Raw genomic sequence first — 20,208 nt, 5'->3', positions numbered from 1 at the left:
TTTCATAGTTACTCTGAATGTAAATGAATTAAATGGACAATCAAACGGCACAGGGTATAGGATTGGATGAAAAGGCCAAGACCCATCCATAATGTTATCTAAAGAGAATCAGTTTAGACCTAAAGATACCCCCAGACAGAAAGTGAGGGTTTTAGAAAAATATTTATCATGCTAATGGACATCAAAAGAAAAATGGCATAGCAACCCTTATCAGACAAATTAGATTTTATGGGCACCTGGGTTGCTCAGTGGGTTTAAACCTTTGCCTTCGGCTCAGGTCATGATCCCAGGGTCCTGAGCTTGAGCCCAACATCGGGATCTCTGCTCAGCAGTGTGCCTGCCTCTCTCTCTCTCTCTCTCTCTCTCTGTGCCTGCCTCTCTGTCTTCTTGTGATCTCTGTCAAATAAATAAATAAAATCTTTTCTTAAAATTAGATTTTAAACTAAAGACTGTCATAAGAGAGGAAGAAGGCTACTATATCATATTAAAGGCTCTATCAAACAAGAAGCTCTAATAATGATAAATATTTGTGTTGCTAACACAGGGGCAGCCAATTATATAAGCAAATTATAACAAAATTAAAGAAACACAGCAACAGTAAACAATAGTAGTAGGGTACTTGAACACCCCACGTACAGGAATGGACCTATCATTTAAGCAGAAAATCAACCAGGAAACAAGTGTTTTGAATGACACAGGGCACCAGGTGGACTTCACATATATACTCAGAACATTCCATCCTCAAGCAAAAAAAAAAAAAAGACACTTTTCTTGAGTACACATAGAACATTCTCCACAATAGATTACATACTGGGTCACAATCACATTTCAACCAGTACCAAAGACTGGTATTATTCCTCACGTATCCTTAGACCCCAATGCTGTGTGAATTTTTAACTTAATCATGAAAGGAACTAACATACATGGAAAGAACTCACATACATGGAGGCTAAAGAGCATCTTACTAAAGAATGAATGGGTCAACCAGGAAATTAAACAAGAACTTAAAAAAATCATGTAAACAAATGAAAATTAAAAACAAAACAAAACAATGGTTTAAAACGTTTGGGATGCAGCAACGGTGGGCCTGAGAGGGAAGCATATAGTAATACAAACATTTCACAAGAAACAAGAAGAGTCTCAAATACACAACCTATCCTTAGACCCAAAGGATCTGGAAGAAGAACAGCAAAGAAGCCTAAACATGGCAGATGAAAAGAACTAATAAAAATCAGAGCATAAGACAATGAAATAGAAATCAAAAGAATGGTAGAACAGATAAATGAAACAAGGAGCTAGTTGCATGAAAGAATCCATAAGATTGATAAACCCCTGCCAGACTTATCAAAAACAGAAAAGAAAGGAACTAAATAAATATAATAATGAATTGTATTTGACCAACAACAAAGAAATACAAACACTGAAGAAACACAATTATAAGAACATATAATGAGCAGTTCTACGTCAACAATTAGGCAATCTGGAAGAAATGGAGGCATTCCTAGAGTTGTCTAAACTACCAAAACTGAAATGGGAAAAAATAGAAAACCTGAACACATAACCAGCCAGGAAGTTGAACCAATAATCACAAATCTCCCAACAACAAGAGTCCAGCACCAGATGACTTCACAGAGGAATTCTACCTCAAAAGGAACTCTACCAAACATTTAATGAAAAACTTACACCTATTCTTCTGACACTGCTTCAAAAAACAGAAATGGGAGGAACACTTTCAAACTCTTCCTGTGAAGCCAGCATTACCTGCTCCCCAAAACAAAGACCCCAGCAAGAAGGAGAATTACAGGCCAGTATCCTGATGAATATGGATGCAAAAATTGTCACCAAAATACTAGCCAATAGGATCCAACAGTCTATTAAAAGGATTATTCACCACAACCAAGTGGTATTTATTCCTGGGTTGCAAGGGTGGCTCAACATCTGCATATCAATCAATATGATATACTCCATAAATAAAAGAAAGGACAAGAACCATATGATCCACCCATAGATGCAAAAAAAAAAAAAAAAGCACTGACAGGTATAGCATTTTTTCTTGATTGAAAGTCTCTACAGTGTAGGGCTAGAAGGAACATACCTCAATATTATAAAAGTCAAATAAGAAAAGACTAGTGAATATCATTCTCAGTGGGGAAAAACTGAGAGCTTTTCCCCTAAGAACAGGAATATAACAGAGATGTCTACTATCACCACAGCTATTCAACACAGTACTAAAAGTCCTAGCCTCAGCAATCAGGTAAAAAAGAAATGAAAGGCATCTGAATCAGCAAAGACATAGTCAAACTCTCACTCTGCAGATCACAAGATACTCTATGTGGAAAACCCAAAAGACTTCACTCCAATATTGTAGAACTCATGCAGAAATTCAGCAATATGGTAGCATATAAAATCAATGCACAGTAATCAGCAGCACTTCTATATAATGTGAGAGAAGAACAGAGAAATTAAGGAGTTGATCCCCTTTACAATTGCATTCAGAACTGTAATATACCTAGGAATAAACCTAACCAAAGAGGCATAGGATTTGTCCTCTGAAAACTATGGAACACTCATGAAAGAAATTGAGGAAGACAGAAATAAGTGGAAAAACATTTCATACTCATGGATTACAAGAATGAATCCTGTTCAAATGTCTTTGCTGCCTACAGCAATCTATATATTCAATGCAATCTCTATGAAAATACCATCAACTCTTCACAGAGCTGGAAGAAATAATCCTAAAATATGTACAGAGCCACAAAAGACCCTGAAAATCCAAAGGAATGTTGAAAAATAAAACCAAAGGTGGTGGCGTTAGAATTCCTGACTTTAAGCTCTACTACAAAGCTGTAGTCATCAAGACAGTATGGTACTGGCACAAAAACAGACACACAGAACAATGGAACAGAACAGAGAGTCCAGAAATGGACCCTTACCTCTATGGTCAACCAATCTTTGACAAGGCAGGAAAGAATAGTCAATGGAAAAAATGCAGTCTCTTCAACAAATGGTGTTGGAAAAATTGGACAGCCACATGCAGGAGAATGCAAGGTGGACCATTTCCTTACACTATACTCTAAATGGATGAAAGACCTAAATGTAAGACAGAAATCTAGAGGAGAATACAGACAGGAACCTCTATGCCCTCAGCCACAACAACTCCTTGCTAGACATATCTCCACAGGCAAGGGAAACAAAGGCAAAAATGAAGTACTGGGAATTCATCAAAATAAAAAGCTTTTGCACAACACAAGAAAACAGTGGACCATACCAAACAACCGACAGAATGGGAGAAGACTATTGGAAATGACCTATCAGATAAAGATCTGGTGTCCCAGATCTATAAAGAATTTCTCAAACTCAACACCCAAGGGACAAATAATATAGTCAAGAAATGAGGAGAAGACATGAACAGACACTTCTCCTAAGAAGACATACAAATGGCCAACAGGTACATGAAAAAATGTTCCACATCACTCAGCATCAGGGAAATAGAATTAAAATGCACAATTAAATAAAAGAAAAAAAGCACAATGAAATACCACCTCACACCAGCCAGAATGCCTAAAATTAACATGTCAGGACATAACAGATGTTGGTGAGGATGCAGAGAAAGAGGAATCCTCTTAGAGTGTTGGTGGAATGCAAGCTGGTACAGGCACTCTGGAAAACAGTACGGATGTTCCTCAAATAATTGCAAATACAGCTACCCTATGACCCACCAATCACAGTACTGGCTATTTACCCTCAAGATACAAAATGTAATGATCTGAAGGGGCACATGCACCCAAATGATTACAGCAAGAATGTCCACAATAACCAAACTGGGAAGAGCCCAGATGTCTTCCAATCCATTCCAGTCTTCTTATCCATTCCAAAAGATGAATGGATAAAGATTATATAGGGTGTGTTTGTGTGTGTGTGTGTACACATACATACATACACACAATGGAATACCACTCAGGCATCAAAAACTGAAATCTTGCCATCTGCAATGACACTGGAACTATGACAATAGAACTAGAAAGTATTACTGTAAACAAAATAAATCAGAGGAAGACAATGATCATATGATATCATACTATCATACTAGTGAAAATATGTGGAATTTAAGGCACAAAACAGAGCATCATAGGGGAAGAGAGGGAAAAATAAAACCAGAGGAAACCAGTGAGGTGCACAAACCAGAAGTACTCTTAATCATAGGAAACGAACTGAGAGCCTCTAGAGAGGAGGATGGTGGAGGGATACGGTAACTGGGCGATGGGCATTAGGGGTGCATGTGATGTAATGAGCCCTGTGTTTGATAAAAGACTGATATCACTGACCTCTACCTCTGAAACCTGTAATATATACTAACTAACTGGAATTAAATTAAAGAACTAAAAACAAAAACAATGTACTGCCTACTATGACTAATGTTTTGAAAAGCATGTTAGCAGTCCTTGATTTGAATTTCTTTTTCAAATTTTGAAAGATGACAAAAAGCCTTCAGGGGCACCTCAGTGACTCAGTTTTTTAAACACCCAACTCTTGATTTTGGCTCAAGTCATCATCTTAGGATCATGACATCAAGCCCTGAGATAGGGCCCAGGCTCAACAGAGTATCTTAAGTGAGCCTCTCTCTCCCCTCTCCTCTCTCCCTCCCCTGCCCCATCTCTCTCAAAGACAAATAAATCTTAAAAAAATAGATTACATATAAACTTCTCATATATTTCTAGACACTGGTCTGATGTTTTTTCCTGTAGGTTGACATGCCAGCCATAGATTCCCATTGGTTTTCCGCCACAGGAAAGAAACTTTCTCTCTTTTGAGATGATATGCTACTATACAGAGAAAACACTAAAGACTCTACCAAGTAACTACTAGAGTGATTAATGAATTCAGTAAAGTTTCAGAATATAAAGCTAATACACAGAGATCTTTTGCATTTTTATACACTCCTAAGGTAAGTCAAGAAAGAGAAATTAAGAAAACAATCCTGTTTACAATTACTGCAGAACGTTTAAAACACCTAGCAATAAGCTTAACCAAGGAGGTGAAGCACCTGTACTCTGAAAGCTATCCAACACTGGTGAAAGAAATGGAAGATGACAGAAACAAATTCATGAGCAAATGCCATGTTCCTCAATTGGGACAACCAAGATTAAAATGTCCATACCACCTAAAAGAACCCACAGTTTAATGCAATCCTACCAAAATATCAACACCAGTTTTCACTCAACCAGAACAAAGAATCCAACAGAACAGAAAAGACCCTGACTGGCCAAAGCGATCTTGAAAAAGAACAACAACATTAGAAGTACCAAAATTCCAGATTTCAAGGTATACTACAATGCTGTAGTAATCAAAACAAAAAGGCCTGGTACAAAAATGAACACACACATCAATGAACACAACAGACAGTCCAGAAATAACCCCATTCTTGTATGGTCAATTCACCCATGACAAAGGAGATCAGAAATGCACAATGGGGAAAAGATCTGTCTCTTCAGTGAATGATATGGAAAGAGAGGACAGCCACCCACAAACAATGAAATTGCACTGCTTCCTTACACCATGCCTAAGAAAGACTCAAAACACATTAAAGACTTACATGTGAGACCTGACGCCAGTGGCACTATCATAGCCAATGAGGTTTATCCGAGGCTCGATTATTGCTAATTGAAAATTCTTAAAAGAATATAGGCTGGGCTGTCTTTAACATTGACCAGACATGCCCAGGAATTGGGCCCAGACAAGGAGAAACAATCTTGCAAATCTAATGACATAAAAATTTAAAAATGATAAAAATATAATAAAAATATTTTAAATATTTAGATATTAAATATTAATTAATATTAAATATTATTAAATATAAATTATTTTAATAGTTAAATATTAAATATTATTAATTGTATATTTAAATATTTATTAAATATTAAATAAATAAAATAAACAAAATGATAAATAAGAGGGAATTCAGGCTTGGAGCAAAGAACAATCTGGCCCTGCCCCACATTCTATAATTCCCATTCCTGACAACTGTACCAGCATTAAAAGATTGGTCTGCTGACAACTTGAGAGAGTTCATGAACCACTATTGGCGGGGAAATGTTACAAGACCTTTTGCAAAGACTGCAAAAAGGGCATACCTTGCTTGTCCCACTTGCCCAAAATACAATCTTGGGAAACAAACCCATACCTCCCCTGGGAATTTTAAACCACTCAATGAACCATCTGACATTTGGCAACTGAATTTCATGCAATTTCCTCATTTCATGAATAGAAGTAAGTGTTAGTTAATGTGCCTATATCTTCTCACTAGACAAACGCTTTCCCTTGGAGAAAGGCCAATGACTCTTTTGCGGCTAAAATCCTGTTAGAAAAAAATTACCCCTTCCAGGGAAGCCCTCTTGAAGTATACACAGTGACCAGAAAACCCATTTTACCCTGCAGGCGTTTCACCAGTTTGCGATGTTTTGCTAGTTTTAGAAAAATTTCATTGTATGTTACTGTCCCCTGACTTCAAAGTTAGTCTCACAAAATGACCACACTACTGGGGACTCCATTGGCAAAATCTACGGAGACTTTCCAGCTCCCTGGGTCAAAGGGATTGCTGTCACTCCTAAATCTCAAGTCCACCCCTTTGTGGAAATCAGTCTCTTCCCCTGGGAGATAGTCACTGGATTTGATTTGAATTCGATGTGCATTCGACCACTGCCTCTCTGGACCCACAGTTGGGAAAAGGGGATGTATTTCTAGAAAGCAAAGATTGAATTGCCTCTATTCAACCTAACCACACTGCAGTTGAGCAGACTTTTTCACAGTGCGCTCCCAGGGGACACTTACCCTGACCTCCACACCTTGCAACCTGATTCTGTTGGGAAAGATCCCACAAAGATTCTCTCCAACCTGCCCTGAAAGGCCCCTCTCCAATACTGCTAACCAAACCTTGCACTGCCAAATCCCAGGGAAATGGATGCTTGGGTCCTTGGGACACGTTTAAAGAAGTCGCCAAAGCCTGACTTGACCTCTACATCGTCTGGTCACAAGAAGGTTATTACTGCACCAACTGAAATACAAAACATCTGGGGAGACAGCCTTCTCCACATGTCCGGGCCAGGCCTGCATTCCTCTCCTCACTATTGCTCCTTCTCCATTGTCGGTGCAAAAAGCATGCCATTTTCTGCATCTCCCAGTCTCTTGCAGAAGGAGGAAACTTCTTTGGATTATGACCTTTCCAAAAAACACTCATTTTGAACTTGTGAGCATTTCTAGACATTTAGAAGGTTCAGAATTCAAAAGTCGTTCCTTTAGTTCTACTATTAACTGAATCCTGATTCTAAACCAAATGCATGGTTTCTGAATTTACAACATAACAGACCGCTTTTGATAACACATAGAGCTCTAAACAGTTCTTTTGAAAATACAATACTGTTTGAGAATGTCCCGGACGTATTCCTATTCTTGCAACAAGTTGTCTAACGAATGCTTCACGTTTTTCAGTGTATCCTATGTCCCCAAACACGCTCCCTGATTTTATTTGGTGCACTCTCCCAGTATTTCACTATTTTGCTCATAGCCACTCATGGAGGACACTTCCAGAAGGCATACAGGACTCTGAGTTGGCCTTCATTGGGAGAAAATCTTTCTCCTTCAGTCCAAACAAGTGCCAATAAATATGTTCAGTGGCTCCTTTAATACACAGGGTCCTGGTTTAGAACCAACATATGCTTTGGAATTGTCACCATGCTTTGGTTCTGCCCTTGTTGTCTCTCAAATCCTGTGTAGAAACACTGTCCCCAGTGAGGTGATGCTGACTCACTGATCTCAGTCTTGAGCAGATACAAACTTCACATGGGGAGCTGGTGAAAGTTTCTCCCTTCTAACCCTCCCTGCTCCTCAGTGGTCACTTGAGTAGTTTACAACTGTGATGCACATACCCTCCAACATGAGACATGCCAACCAGAAAAGGCTTTGCTGGCACTGAAACACAAAACCACTAAATACAAAGAACGTGACTGTCGATTGAAATTCCTCCAAGGAAACTTTCCTAAAGTTTTAATTTATATTACAATTAACTCACACACTGTTCTATTCATTTCAGGTGTATAATCGTGATTCAGTACTTCCATGCAACTCCTGGCACTCATCACAAGAATACACCACAATCCCCATTACCTGTTAAACTCATCCGCCCCCACCAACACCTCCTCTATGATTACCAACAGGTTTTTCCTCTAGTTAAGGGTCTGTTTCTTAGTTTGCCTCTTTCTCCTTCTCTTTGCTTGTATGTTTCATATCATAATTTCCACAAATGAGTGAAATCGTATAGCACCTGTCTTTCTCTGACTGACTTATTTCATTTATCAAGGCAAATCATGATGAGACGGGGCAAAGTCATAAGGGGAATGTCACAGCAGAGGGGTGTTCTGACACACTACCACTCCACATAAATGGGGAACCAACAGGAGGACATGGACTTGATCTTGCACATGGGTGCCCCACTATTCCACCTAGCAGAACTCTATTCTCTTCTCTCTATCCAGCCCCCCACCTTCTCCAACAGGACTCACCCATGAAAAGCCATAATGATTTGAACTTCCAGATGCCTCCAATGCACTTCTGGTTCTTAACAGCCTTTCAAATTGCCCCCTGTCTCTGACTACAGTGAACCTCTCCGAAGTTCCCCAATGTGCCAAAGGATCAGTCACCGCTTCTTTGGCCTGCATTCAGTTTTCCTTCCTTCTCAACAAACCCAACATTTGCTGATACTTCTAACCTTGAAGGTTACAAACTGGATGGCACTTTGTTTTAACCTGGGGTTCTGATTCCAGCAGTAATCCGCAAGTGGGCCCCAAGCACATTCTTCTAAGACACCCTGAGAGTCAGCAGGTTGTGTTTTCATCTCCCAACTACAGGCTGCTCCTCTTACTCTTAATTTGAGTTGGGATCTCTCCCCAGAAACAGGTCTGCTTCTGTAACAAACCAACAATGGCATCTCAGGTAGGGCATCGCAGAACCCTTCCATCCAGAGATTAGGCCCTAAGTAAAATAGGTCTTATTCAACTACCCTCGAGGGAAATGAGGAGCAAACCATGGGAACAACACCAAAAATGCAACAACGTGGCGGCTCACCTACCAGCATGTCTGGGGAAGCAGCCCAGAGCCCCCTCCTCAGCTCTTAGCCAACGAGGCCGCTTCTGCATCGCACCACAGGAGGCACCAACTGCTGCAAACACAGCCCTGGCCCTCTGAGGGGTACTGGGTCCTCAGCTGGTGGCAGAAACCCTTTGGGCCCTGAAGAACCCAGCCTCAGGTGATGCCATGGCACGCACTAGGACCCCTGAGGCTGCTGTGCCCAGGCACAAACAGCCCCTTGCCAGCTGGAGGTGCTTGGTCGCCCTCTGCTGGACACTCTGGTAATCTCTGCAATGCACTAAGCAGGGGCAGGGGTCAGCTCAGCGGGAGGCACTGAGGCAGCTCTGTTTCCGGGGAGCCTGTTCTCTGCACTGAGATAGACTATTGTGACAGCGCCTCAGACACAAAGAATCTGATTCCTTCTCCTTTCTGTGTGAGTGATGAATGAAGCCAAATTTGACAATGTTATTATGTAATGTGTAGTGCTTACACCCCTCCTTTCATTAATACACACCTGGGTGACTCAGTGGTTTAAAGCCTCTGCCTTCGGCTTTATCCCAGAGTCCTGCAATCAAGTCCCGAATCAGGCTCTCTGCTCAGTGGGGAGCCTGATTCCTCCTCTCTTCCTCTTTTGTTCTCTCTCTCTATCAGCCTGCCTTTCTGCCTACTTGTGATCTCTGTATGTCAAATAAATAAATAAAATCTTTAAAAAAAAATACAGACTACAGACGTACAAATGTAAAGTAACAGATAACTTTGGTTACCCACCCAAATATTCCTACTACATAAATCACTGACACCCATTACACTATTTTAATTTTTTTTTCCTTTTTCTTCCTTTTAGAAAGAATTTCCAGTCATGTCAGGGTATATGAAAGTCCACTGAATCAAGACATCATCTAGCACTATGATCTTGATTGTGAGACTTTCTTTTCAACCTTGCCAATAAAGTATTTGGGGACACATAGGTGACAGGGTCAAAATGAAAAGCTAGACAGAACTACACATGTGTTATGAATTTACTGCATGTCTCTTTAGATCATGTTTTCAATCAAAGGGGATTTAGACATGGTAGATGGATAAAATCATTTCCATCATTCTGGTAAGGAACCAATTTTGCCTTCAAGTACTAATTGCCATCTCTTCACTAACAGAAGAAGGCTTGATGAAGTAGATGTTTCTGCTTGCATGTAAGAGAAGGCTGCAGGGGTTGAAATCATCCACCTAACATCCTGGGTCAGGATGCTCATTGGACATGAGGATAATATCTAAGTGTATAATTACCATACATACATTTCATATACTTATTTTGTATATACTACTATATGATATGTACTTGTATCATTATGTATCTATTTCTACATTCAGATGGTTTAACCATCTAGATCTTCTGCATCCTTACTGATTTGGGGTCTGCTTTTTATCAGCTGCTGAGGGAGGGCTGTGAAAATTTGCCTCAGGGAGGATTTTATTTTTCTTGGAGTATTTTTTTTTAAAGACTGTTTTATTTAGGAGAGAAAGCATGAGTGGGGGGAAGGGGAGAGTGAGAAGGAGAAGCCGACTCCCACTGCATGGGGAGCTGGATGTGTGGCTCCATCAAAAGTCCCTGGGATCATGACCTAAGCTGAAGGCAGATGCTTACCTGACTGAGCCACCCAGGTGCTCCTCTACTTGCAGTCTTGTGAAACACTCCTTTATAGGTTTGACGTCTATGTAACTAAGATCCACAGTTTTACTTCCCTGGGTAAACTACAGCTTTTTTCATTTTGTACCAACTTTCTTTGTATCTAGTAATGCTTTTGACCTGATATTACTATAGTCAGAGCAGCATTTCCTTCATTGCTGTTTGCATGGTTCATTGTTTTCCCACTGTTTTATTTTCCAAATATCCATAACGTTAATTATTGGAGGATTATCATATCAAAATTTTACCATGGTTGGTCGGTTGGTTGTTTGATCAAGTTGTGGATTTTTATCTGATATTCCTGTCCATTCGCGTTCATCGGGACCCTTTTCTCTTCAACTTTACATTCACCATCTCATGATCTGCTCTTTATTTGTCCAGAATTCTCTACGTTTGCTTCTTTTGGAAATCAGTTATTATCTGATATCATACCCTTCACTTTGATTCTGCCCCATGAGCAACATGGGAATAGCCTAGTTTTACTAGAAGGAAGTGGTGTTAAGTTCCCCATGGTTCTCACAGTCCATGTCCTGTTCTCCAACATCATTTCACCCAAAGACCTTAGCATCTACTGAAAACTGGTGGCTGATTTTTACATATGCTTTTGCAAGATGATTTCTTCTTTCCATTTCTACTTCTGTCTTTATTTCTAATCAATCTTTTGTAAGGATCTTTCGCTTCTCTCAAATCCTGATTCTTTTTTTTTTTTTTTTTTACACAAAGACAATTATTTAAGACCTTTATTAACGGGTTCTTGCCGTTTGTTGACTTTTTTGAAAAAATCAAGTTGTAAACTTTTATTACAAATTAAAAATGAGGTTCTTAAAAATCTCAACTTGACCAGATATGAAACAATTTAAAAACCTTTAAAGGTGTATTGAGAAAAACCAGGCTTCTTTTTTTTTTTCTTAAAAAACACGTTTGTCATTACCAAAAAGAGACGTCTTTAGGTAAAAATAATAAAAACCCCATGCTGCATAGATAATGCAGATAGTTCTATTTATCTGGTCAATGGGCAAAAAGCAAGCACTTAAGGTCTTCAGCTCCAATCTTTTGTTCATTTCTTATTGCTGGAATTTCATCTTCATTTCTTTGTGTTGGATGACTAAACCGGATGATGGTAGAGATGGTAAGCCGGCATTTACTCAGCCCCGCCCTGCTCAGCCTCGGGAGCGGACGAATTCTCAGCTGGTGGATAGGCTGCTTTTGTCTCTTTGCCATCTTGTGGTTTAGGGTTTTCTGGGTGTCTGCGTCGGTAATTGAAGTTGCGGCGGTACCGACGTTGAGGTGGCTGCTGACCCTGGGTCTCATCTCCTTGATTTTCCTTATCTTCCTCGTTGCCATCTTCTCTAGGTTGTCTTTGGCGAGGAAGACCCCTGCGGAATCGTGGTCTATAACCCCGATACATATTCTGTCTCACTGGTCTACCTTGTTCTCCTGCTCCCTGGTTGTCAGCACCTTCCATCACTTCTCCCTGCACAGGAGGGTTGGAATACTGTGGTCGACGCCCATAGGGTCTCCTCATATAGTAAGGTGGGAACCATCGCCTGCGGTAGGGCCGGCGCTGTTGGGCCTGGACTTCAGGAACACTTTGCGATCCCTTGTTCTTTTCCCCACTCTCACTATTCTGGTAATTTTGCTGGTAATTGCGTGGAGGACCCCTGCGACGTGGATAGCGTCTATAATGGTTACGGTCTGCTGCATATTTACTGCCTTGCACTGGAACTCCACCAGGGCCTGTCACATTTGCTGCCTCCGCACCCTTTTCTCCTTCAACAACATCAAACTCCACAGTCTCTCCATCTCCTACACTGCGAAGGTACTTCCTGGGGTTATTCTTCTTTATGGCAGTCTGGTGTACAAATACATCTTCCTTGGTGTCATTCCTGTTGATGAAACCATATCCGTTTCTTACATTGAACCATTTTACTGTTCCCAAAACCTTCGTTGCGATGACCTTCTTGTCCCCGCCGGCAGGCGCCGCTGATGTGAGGCCGCCCAGGCCGCCGCTCCCTGCGCCGCTGCCCCTGGTGCCGGGCTTGGTGTCGGCAGCGCTGAGGGCGGGGGAGGCGGGGGGTGGGGGGAGCGGCGGGCGGCTGCTGGGTCTCGGCCTCGCTGCTCATGGTTGCCATGATGGTGACTGGGGCCGGCTGGGGCAGCTACGGCTCCTCCCGCAGTGTGATGGTAACTAGGCAAGCGGCGGCGGTGGGGCTGCTCAGGGCTCTCTGGGGTCCGCTCTCCGCTCCTGCTACCGATCGAACTCTCCAATCCTGATTCTAAAGGTTCTCTTAGGTAGTACTCTAGATTTACAGATTATTATTCAGTGTTGGGAAAGCACTCCTGCCATGATTCATTTTGGTGCAGGTTGTCTTTATTTGGTCAATGGTGACCCTTTCAAGCTGATTCCTGCATCCTTTTAACATGAATATATCCTCCTTCTCAGTCCGCACAAGTTCAGGCACAGAAACCCAGAGGCTGAGAAAGAATTCCCATCTGCTTGAGTACAAAAGTCTCTCAGTCTACACCAGAGTCCAGGAAGTTTGGGAAACAACCTGAAGGATCTGATCAAGGTCCTAGTTGATAAGTAACCTCATCAGAGGTGGACTAAAAAGGCCCTGACCTGAGGTCAATATGGCGTCTTCCCCCAAGACAGACACTCTGACTACACTTTCCTGGGAGGGCCTGCTTTTTTTTTTTTTTTTAATACTTTCTCTCCTCCATCGAGAATATTTTGAGTCCTATTAGGATTGAATACCCCCTTTCTCCCTTCACCAGTAACAATCAAGTGGCAAGTGGCTCTACAAAAGTTTAGAAGAGTCTTGAGTGGAAGGGAAGTCTCCCTCTTGGTTGATACCCTAGTTTCCTCCATCCCTAGCTGTGTGCCTGTCTCTGAGCCTCAACGTGCTCACTTCCAAAATGGGGAGGACAATGAGATTTATGTACTGTAGGGCACTGTCCCCTGAGAACAGTTTGATTAATAAAGGTCTTTGGAGCATACCTTACATAAACATTCAATAAACATGACATCCCATTACTTACATTTCCTTCCCTCGCATTTTTTTATTTCCTGGCTTCACAGCTGGATCATCTTTCAGGCAAGGCCTAACCAGACTATATCTCCTGACCTCTACCCTCCCACAAATATGCTGGTGCTCTTTCCAGTGCCCAGAAAAGGCCTACAGTTTAACATATTTGTGTTTAATTCAATCTGTTCTTTCTATAGACTAATATACAGGCAATCCAGGACTCCAGACTGGGTCCCATTCCCCCTTTTAGGGCCAGGATATGAGGGAAGGAAGAGCAAGATCTTCATTTATACTCACATCCCCTCCTACTAACCAGAGGGGATCAGGAGAAATGGTGGATGCAAGGAACCTCTGACATCTGAAGGGTGGGAATCTGGAGCCAAGATGGATCTTGGGGAGAAGAAAAGGAGGAAGGGACACAGAAAGTGGGAACAAGGGAGGTGGGGATGGATGGGAGTGAGTCGAGGACTGGATACAAAGATAAGGACGGGGCATGAGTTGAGGGTGGGCACTTAGCCAAGAAGTACCATTATGAGCAAAATGGGAGTCAAAGAGGGACGTTCAAGAGATAGGATGTTTGAACTCAGTAACAGTACCACTGATAATGATACTACAATAAATGTCTCCTTCCAACCAGAGCATTCCACTTTATGTGACAAGTTGAATAATCTCACTATTATCTAGGTCACTCTACTGCCTTGCATGCATAGATTTTCAGTTCTCCTACAGAAGGGAAAAATGTAAGTTTATTCTCATGACTGAGCTTTGAGATCTCCCAAGAATGTTTGTGTTTTAAAAGGTAGATCCTCTCCTGGGGCACAGAGGGACAACACCCATCATTGTTGGCAGCACCAGGAGTTATGAGGGGTTGGGTGCCTCAGAAAGTGACTCTAAGACAAGGATGTGAGTATAAGTAGTTTCTCTGGAAGGATCTTTGGTGGGAAGAAATGATGGGAGCTAAGATGTGAAGAAGGAGAGCAGTCAACACAGAAGACAGGGTGTTAGTTTAGAGGTCACTGCTTGGGCAACTCTGTCTCCATCCACTGGGAACGTTTTAAATACATGCAGAACAGCCCTGAGTCATCCCATCCAAGTGCAAAAAGACCTGCACAGGATGAGTGTTGCTCTTATGGACATTGGTTACCTGGCTCCCGAGCTCACTGCCATGGCCAAAGAAGCCAAGGAAGCCAATGGACACCCTTGGGTAAAGAGCTGCAGGCAACTGTGAAGGCAGCCACTGTGTGTACAAGACAGGGCTTGTCAGTGAAGACACTAGAGGGCACCAACCCTCTCCTCTCCTCTCCTCCCTATCATGACCCATGGGATCTGAAATATTGAGAAATTAGTGTAGTGCTGCCAATCATACACCAAATGACTGCCAGGAGGTCTTACTTTCCTGATCACTTACAGTCCCAACACTGATACTTCTTAAATAACAAGTAACTTCTGTCCCATGACTACTCCAACCCCACTCTTTCACTCCAGAAGTTTCAGTTCAAGCAAATATTCTTCCAAGCACTCTTCAAATCTTGCCAGGAACAAAGACATGCACCTTTAACAAGGGATGGAGGATTATCGACAGTCTATACCTTGTGCCAAGAACAGCAAACAATTTTGTCCTCCAAGAAAAAATTCCCATTCCTTGGAGTCTCAGAAGGCATAGGATTTAAGAGTGCTCACTATCCTTGAAATCATTATTAATAAACACAGCTTTACAAGCTAAACAGCAATTGACAGTATATTGTGGTAGTGACAAAATAAAAAATGTAATCATGTTCCCATCCTATAAACATTAACAATTAACTATGCATCTTGAAATCAACCATATATATATATATATATATATATATATATATATATATATATATGATTTTATTTATTTACTTGACAGAGGGAGAGATCACAAGTAGGCAGAGAGGCAGGCAGAGAAAGAGGAGGAAGCAGACTCCTGATGCACAGACAGCCCAATGAGGGGCTTGATCCAAGGACCGTGAGATCATGACCTGAGCCAAAGAAAGAGACATGAATCCACTGAACCATCCAGGGCCCCCCCCCTTTTTTTTTTTGAGAAAGAGAGAGGGAACAAAATCTGAATGGGTGGGGTGGGATAGTGGGAGAAAGAGAAACTTTTTTTAAAAGATTTTATTTATTTATTTGACAGAGAGATCACAAGTAGACTGAGTGGCAGGCAGAGATAAGGGAGAAGCAGGCTCCCTGCCAAGCTTAGAATATGTTGTGGGGCTCGATCACAGGACCCTAAGATCAAGACATGACCTGAAGGCACAGGATTAAACCACTAAGCCACCCAGGCACGGGAGAGGGAGACTCTTAAGCAGACTCCATGCTCAGTGTGGAACCTGATTTGGGCTTAGTCTCATGACCCTGAGATCATGACCTGATGCTTAAGCAACTGAGCCACCCAGGCAGTCTTCCTATCAACTCTATTTTATTTCCTCAGTAACCCCTAAATAGCCTTTGTTGGTATTAACTGTTCTAGTATTATGACCATGATTGTTCTCCCATGAATAATTAGTCCCTAGAATGCCAGGCACCAACTTCCCAGAGCACCATGGGATGACACATCCATTCTAGATTAGAAAACCACATTATGATAGAATACATAATGTTATATATGTTTTACCTTAACACAAAACATCTGTAATAGCTCCTTCTGTGATTTCTATATTGTTGTGTATTACTCAAATTCTGTAACATGAATGATATTATTTAAATAAACAACATAAAAGAATAGGTGTCCATTACTACTAAGTAATGGTAGCACTAATTATGCAACATTATGTATTAAAAATAAAAAAACAATGATTATGAATAAACTTTAAAATAGGTTTAGATTTACCAACAAAACCAAATAGGAAAGACAGGACTGAACATTTCCATACACCTAGCAAAGTTTGCCAACTATTTTCCTTTTCTTTTAATTCCATTATGGTTCTCATACAGTGTTCGTTTCTAGAATACAACAGAGGGATTCAACGCTTCCATGCATTCTCCAGGGCTCATCAGAACAAGCAGCTCCTTCATCCCTATCACCTACTTCACCCATGCTGGCAACCATCACCTTGTCTGTCGTGAAAAGTCCGGACAAAAGACCTGAGACTGAGGCAGGAATCCATCAAAATCCTAGAGGAGAACAAGGGCAGCAATCCCTTTGACTTCATCCACAGAAACTCCTTGCTACACACACCTACAAAGGCAAGGGAAACAAAAGCGAAAATGAACTTTTGGGACTTCATCAAAATCAAAAGCTTCTGCGCAGCAAAGGAAAACCATCAACAATCAAAGAGGCAACCCACAGAATGGGAAAAGGTATATGCAAATGACACTACAGACAAAGGTCTGTTATCCAAGGTCTATAAAGATATTCTCAAACTCAACACCCAAAAGACAAATAGTCGAGTCAAAAAATGGGACAAAAATGTGACGATACAGTTCTGCAAAGAAGACATACAAATGGCTAACAGATGCATGAAAAACTGTTCATCATCATTAGCCATCAGGGAGATTCAAATCAAAACCACACAGATACCACCTTCCACCACGTAGAACGGCAAAAACTGACCAGGCAAGAAACAGCAAGTGTTGCAGAAGTTGGGAGAAAGGAGAACCCTCTCACACTGTTGGTGGGAATGGAAGTTGGTACAGCCCATTTGGAGGTTCCTCAAAAAATGAAAAATAGAGGATATAATATTGCACAACAGGGCTGAACCTGTTTGAAAAATTGTATGTGGCCAAGTGATTCATGTTGGCTGGCTCACTTGTTCTCAGGATACCTAATTTTTCTCTTCCTCTCCTTCATCCTCTTTAGCAGTAATAGGACATTCAAATATTTCAAATTTAAAAAGACATTCCACTTCCCCTTTATCCTCTACAACATTAATAGGACAATCAAATATTTCAAATTTAAAAAGACATTCCAAGCCGGGAAGAATGTAGAGTGAGTTCAATGAGTTTCAGGCTGAAGGAAAAAGATGTGACCATGAGGTGGCAGTAACATGCAACCCCCTTTCCTGGGGGGACTGACAGGTTTGCAAGAGGGGTGGTCCATCACAGTAATAATCCTTCCAATACTGGGGATATTGAACAGGATACACATGTGCCTAAGTAATGCCTTTCTGCAGCCTGGATGGGAGAGCGGGGTCTCTGCATCAGGGATTTAGAAAGCCAACAGTTGTTCAGGGTCTTTTAGAGCTGAAGGATTAACCTGGATTGCTTGACTGACTCACTGACTTTATTTATGATAAGAAAATATTGGTCACAGTTTCATGACATACATAATTGAGGCAGGCAGTCAATACCTAAACATCTGCTCTCCAGGGTTATGTTTTTAAAAGACTGGATGTGTAGAAAATAAATCTGACTTAGGCACCAGCCACAGGTCTTTAGCTCATGGGTTGCAGCCTGCCAATACACAGGGGCCATCTCTGGCTCACTGATATCACAGAACAGAAACAGAATCTGTTACAATGAAGATGTAATATTTCATCATGAAGGTTTTTTTCAGAACAAAGTTCACAAATTACTCAAACACATAATTTATTCCATTATGCTTTGTAGCAAATGAAAAAAATATTTTTAAATGAAAGATAATTTTGGGAGTGATTTAGATGTTATGTTTTGTGCAATAAACAATTTACATCTTAGGGGATCACAAGAAAATATTGAAAACAGAAACTCTGGAAGGATTCTAAATTTAGAGTATTATAGATTATTTAATGTCTATATGCCTAATTATATAGTGATAATAAGATCTAGTCTTATATGTATAAAAAATTCAAAAAATTTGTAATGCTATTACAACATTATGTTAGACCTGAACCACTATTGAGAATATTCAAAGAAAAATGCTATCCCCTGGTTATTGAATGGAAAAAAGGTAAAGCCCATCAGGGAGCTGTTTCTGCGAGTTCAGCGTAGGCGCCTGGTGGCTAGCGCATGTCTGCCCCAGGGACAGGTGGCCAAGGAGCTGCTGTCTCCTTGGGCCCAGAGGTTCAGGACAGGCATGCTTTCTGCCCAGTCTCCTTCCTAAGGGTGGAGCACGCGCCCTGCCCTACTCATCCCCTCCTGTCTCCTTAGCAGCCAGGCTTCTGTCTCTGCACTGGGAGCGGGTGACACTTGTATTTCCACCAGCCTCTGTGCCTGCCAGGGCCGGCTCTCCTGCTTTGCAACTGTTTCCAGACCAGAAGGCCAATGGCTCCTGCTCTTCTCCCCGGGCAGCGTGCTGCACCTTTCACAGACATGCTCCTGGGGACCGCAGTGAAAAACATGTCCCTTTCCTTAAGGCTCTTTCCACAGACGCAACCGCACTTCTCTCTCAGGCAGAGGGGATACCCAGGCATAGAGGATTTCGCTCCATGCAGGTTTATTACACCGTGCTGAGGAGACCAGCTCAGGCAAAGAGGAGCATCCCTCAGAACGGACTCTGATTTCCCAAAGAATGCTGTGCTTTCCCAGAGGGAATGCCGGGGCAAAGAGGCTTTCACTCTATGCGGGTTTCTCCCATCGTGCTGCGAATACTAGGCTAAGGCAAGCAGCAACAGCAGCCCACAGAACCGACTCTGATTTCCCAGCGACTGCTATGCTTTCGCAGAGGTTTTCAGCTTGGCACGAACCGAACTTCGCTGCTTCTTCCTCAGAAAGGCTTTGGGTGTTCGCTCTGTTGCATCAGGTAAGAAGAGTCATGGGAGAGCTGGTGTCTCTTGGGCATTGCTTTCCCAGGCTCCATGTTGGTGCCCTGGGTTCACTCTGCCAGGCCGAACTAAGCAGACACAGTCACCACCCTGCAGCAGCGTGCGTGGCCTAAGATGGCACTCTATGCACACTACCATCTCCTGGTGTAGGCAACGCTTGGCCTTTGGCACTGGACCTCAGGCGGATTCGTGGACAAGGCCAGTGCCTTCCCCACAGGAGAGGAGAGGAGACAGGATCCCTGAACACCGCCCGTTCACTGGAATGGGGAGCTTTGGGGGATTATCCCCACTCCTTCCCCCGGAAACCCCCTGCCACCGAAAACTCTGTCACATGTTGGAGCAAGATGGCATCTGACTGCCCGTTTCTCGAGGGAGCTGTTTCTGCGAGTTCTGGGTATGGAGCCTGGTAGCTAGCCCAAGTCTGCCCTACGGACAGGTGGTCAAGGAGATGCTGTCCCCTTGGGACCAGAGGCACAGGACAGGCCTGCCTTCTGCCCACACTCCTTCCTCAGAGTGGAGCACGCATCCCTGCCCTAGTCATCCCCTCATGTCTCCTTAGGAACCAGGCTTTGTCTCTCCGCACAGAGGGCGGGTGACACTTGTCTTGCCACTGGCCTGCTCTTCCTGCCATGGCAGGCTACCCTGCTTCCCATCCTTTTCCCGACCACAA

At 42.2% G+C, this 20,208-nt stretch overlaps 2 pseudogenes; one reads left to right on the top strand and one right to left on the bottom strand.

Moving 5' to 3' along the window:
* Positions 1–5,599: 5,599 nt before the first annotated feature.
* LOC131820254 (U4 spliceosomal RNA) lies at positions 5,600–5,682 on the top strand (annotated as a pseudogene).
* A 5,844-nt stretch (positions 5,683–11,526) lies between these two features.
* LOC131819801 (Y-box-binding protein 1-like) lies at positions 11,527–12,942 on the bottom strand (annotated as a pseudogene).
* Between the last annotated feature and the right edge of the window lie 7,266 nt (positions 12,943–20,208).

Source organism: Mustela lutreola, chromosome 17 (assembly GCF_030435805.1).
Source record: "Mustela lutreola isolate mMusLut2 chromosome 17, mMusLut2.pri, whole genome shotgun sequence".
Lineage (NCBI taxonomy): Eukaryota > Metazoa > Chordata > Mammalia > Carnivora > Mustelidae > Mustela > Mustela lutreola.
This window is presented reverse-complemented; position numbering and strand designations above follow the sequence as displayed.